This window comes from Taeniopygia guttata, chromosome 3 (assembly GCF_048771995.1).
Source record: "Taeniopygia guttata chromosome 3, bTaeGut7.mat, whole genome shotgun sequence".
Classification (NCBI taxonomy): domain Eukaryota; kingdom Metazoa; phylum Chordata; class Aves; order Passeriformes; family Estrildidae; genus Taeniopygia; species Taeniopygia guttata.
The window spans coordinates 82,386,679-82,390,846 of record NC_133027.1 but is presented as its reverse complement, the minus strand read 5'-3'; positions in this window follow the sequence as shown (position 1 = coordinate 82,390,846).

Genomic DNA, 4,168 nt, shown 5'->3' with positions numbered 1-4,168 from the left:
GCTTTCTTTTTGGTTTTCTTTTTTCCTTAACTCAGTAAAAGTGTTGTTGTTTTTTTTTTTTTTAATTAGTTTCTGACTCTTGTAGTAGTTGATAAAATTGAGAAACTGTAGAGGATGAAGATACTCAACAGTTAGCCTGCTCAATAAAAACCAGTTTATTCCCAGCTGAAGTCAATGGAAGAACTACTGTCAACATCATCAATGGAAGTTTGTTTGAAGTCCTGAACCCTGTGTAAAACCAGAGCTGGGGCATCAGGGGGGGACTCCATCAGAGCTTGAATTTCTGTAATCAGCACATGGACCTCTGGAGAAGGCAAAATCACCGTTTGTCTCATTTTCCATGACTGTGTGAGGAAGGTACGAAATGTTTCTCAGAGTTTTATGATGTTTCCATATAAGAAATGTAAGAACTGTCTGAGCTGAATTTGGAAATCTAGTATAAATGGTCAAGTCAACAATAAAAAGGTAATTAAGAAAGGAAGAGAGTTTTGAGAAAATCTCTTTGAGCTGGTTTTATGATGTCAAGCAGTAACTGCATTGAATATAGGAAATCTTTGTTAGCATTGTTGCCCTACTTCCATCAGATGGCTGATTGACTGTCAAAACCAAAGCAAGCCAGGTTTGACATGCTTTGATATTTTAAAATGGAGTTGGGGCATGAGTAGAGATTGCTTAAATCCTGATTTATAAAAAAATCCTTTGTAGTTGCTTCTTGGTTTTCATCTGTATTTTTTTCTCATATACCTGAGTTTGTTTGTTTACATTTGACAGATAAGTTTTTTCCCATGTTTTCTTTCCAGTTTTTTCAGTAAAGTTCTTCTTGTAAATCCACATAGGAGAAGGGGAATTAATTTTCTTACCTGCCTTGTATTGAGAGATATAAGTGCAGGGAAGGGAATTAGTAAATATTAAATTATTAAATATTAATTTTTCTAGAGTTCTGCACTTTAGATGGTGCTGTTTTGAAATACACACATGATTTCTGGTTAGTTTCCTTCTGTAGATTGGTTTTCATGAAGGTCTCAGTGCATAGAGTGGCAAACATTAATCTGGACAGTGTTCTTCAGACAAGCTTATTCAATGCTGTGTTACCTGTGTGGAACTTAATTTTAAAAATTAACTTTATTTTTGGGGAAAGGACAATATAATTCTGTTATCCTTGTTCTGTACTTTACATTTGCTTCTACAAGTAGCAGTCGTGGTCAGTGCTGAAGGTGGCTGGCCATGAATGGAGAGGGGCTAGCACTAAGAGCAAGCAAGAACTTTGCAAAGGAGAAACTGGAAGTTGTTACCCCATATATGTCTAAAGCTTTCCAGAATCTGAACTTTCCTGTGGTCTAAATTAAATACTACTTCTCTTCATGCCCTTTAGTCTATCCCTGAGAGGAGGTAGAGCTCTTTACTCCTGGAAGGAAGATTAACTTGGTTTCTTTTGGGAAAGAAGTAAACGGTAATCCTTGAACCTCTGGAATGGACAAGAATATAATGGGTGATGTCTGCCAATCTGGGCAGATCGGCAGACAAGAGGCATTAACACTGTAATTTCATGAAATGGCATGTATTTTTATTTATGTATTTTTTCTTTCTTTTTTTTTTTTTTCCTGTTTGTTTGGTTTTGGTTTGTTGTTTTTTTTTTTTTTTTCCCTGTGGTTTCCAGAGGCTTGCAGTAAATGATTTATCCACTGTACTCATCCCCTGTGCTGGCAGAGCTGTAGCATAGTGCACTGACTGGGAAGCCTAATTTCAAGGCTGGCCTTCGACTCTTCAAGATCCTCAGGAGGAGGGGTGAGTTAATGGGGATTTATTTGTCTGTTGGAATGGTGCAATACCTTACCTCTCCTTCCTGATATACTTCTCTAAAATCTGCAGAAAGCACAAGAAGCTGCCTTTTCCTGGTTTTCAGAAAGCTTCTGATAGGAAGGAAACAAATATAGTTTGAATGTTTCTATTTTTACACTACTTCAAACCAGGCACAAATACCTAGTAAATCTAAAGAACAGTGGATTAACTCTTAAGTGATTTGATGCTGTAACCTTTAGTTTGTCATGATGGAGGCTGGTACATCCTTTCTCCTGGATGAAGTTTGTTGCAAAGCCAAGCTTGATTAAGAAGCGCTTGGAGAAGAGACATAGAAAAGCTGCAGTCATGCTATCAGTCTGTTTTAAGGCCAGGTGAGTTTTAAATACTTCTTCCAGTCTTTTTGAATGTACATTTGGAAAGGGGAAAAAAAACCTTCAAATGTTTTAGGCAAAACTAGTTTTTCCTGGGGTAGTCTGTTGTGTAGGTAAGCCTTGCTTCTAGCTTGAGGGAATCTTGTCTTTGACTAAGTTTTAACTAAGCAGTACATAGGCTTTTGGGGGGATTTTTTGTTTGTTTTAGAATTTTAAATAGTGTGTGAGCAGGTGAGAAATATAGCAACCATCATTCTTTTAGTAATTTTTTTACTAATGTATTTGTGCTCTAGTGATAAAACGTATAAGTAGTAGATTAAGATATAAGGTCTCTGCTGTTTGGCAGAATCATCATGCTGTTTCTGGAATCATCATCCCTGGAAGTATTCAAAGGACACTTAGATGTGGCACTTGAGGACATGGGTCAGTCGTGAACACAATGGTGCTGGGTTAACAGTTGGACTCCATGATCTTAGAAATCTTTTCCAGTCTTTGTGGTTTTATGATTCCTTAATTTTTGCCAAGGGTGGAAATAAATGCTTAATACTTATCTAAGAGAAGCTTCACAGACAACTTAAATTTTCTCATGGAAACAGTAGGAAATGTGGGCAAATGTAATTTTTTTTTTTTAATCCTGGTAAACCCCAAACAGGTTTTAGAAATACCTATGAAAGTAAGTGATGATAGCAGAAGATTTAAAAAAAAAAAAACCACAACCACCCACCAAACCAGTGCATCCTAAAGCATGACAAAACTATATTTCTTTAGTGCAGAAGGCAGGAGAAGTCACCTGAGACAGGTTTTCATGTGGCACCTGATGTAATACTGTGCTGGTTTATTATTCTCTCAGAACATTACAAAAGGTTAAAGGCAGCAAAATCATTCTCTGAGACAGACCTCAGCCCTTTTGTGCCTGTTGCACGGTTATGTGCAAACAGCTTACATGCCAGCAGTGTGGAAGTACAAAGCAGCCATAAGATTTATTTTACTTGACTCCTCTGCTTCTGTCTGGAAAGAAGAGGAGGGAGGTGCAAGTTATGGTTGCTAGACTATCCTTTCTGTCAGCTGTTTTCAGACAATATGGATGTATTCATGTGTGTAACCAACTTGAGCAGAATAACGCAGCTGCAGACGGTTATATTCTGCCTTAGAGCAGAAATCCAAGGCTCCACAGTTAGAATTAGTTTCTGGATTCTGTTTTCGGATCCCACCTCCACCTCTTCTTGGGCTGTCATCTTCCTTGCGATGAGAAGGCTGATTACTGTATCTTAGCAGTTCTAGGCTCTGGTAAAATGAGTCAAGCTGCTGTTACAATTCCCATGAAGCTGTCCATCAGTGCTGGATGTAGAGAGCAGAGCCATTAGAATTGGCTGGGCAGGTGGTGGAGAATAGTTGAACACCTGCGGGTAATAAAACCTGCATCAGAGCTGCTTCAAGGCAAACAGTATTTCCTTTTCCAGCAGCCTGACTGAAGAATCTACATTTTACAGACAGTAGAGCACACAAAGTAATGTTTTCAATTCTTAATCAAATACAGTTTTTGTTCAAGTATATGCTTTTGTGGGGGAGTTTCAGCCAGAACCTTAGAACACGGAAATACTACAAGCCATTTGTCTTACCACCCTGTTTCATTTGCTTACAAACTTTAGATGAATGTAGAAACAAAATAATGCTTTAGGAGCCATGAATATAGAAACAAAATAACGCTGTAGGAGGAGCCATGCCCTTGTAATAGCTATCTGGTAAAGAAATTACAGGGATGGTCTTCATATCAGATCTCACTCACATTAGGCTCTATTCATATCATGTCAGAGATGAAAAAAGCAGGAATTAAATTTAAGTGCCAATAATTAGATGAGAGGAGTCTTGTAGCTAAGCACCTGCAGGATAAGTATTTAGACATGCTTGATTAGTGGGGAAAAAAATATTAAAAGTCCATTAGCAAAGGAATATCTGTCACTGCATTTTCTCTTAAGAACTGAAAGCTTAATGCAATT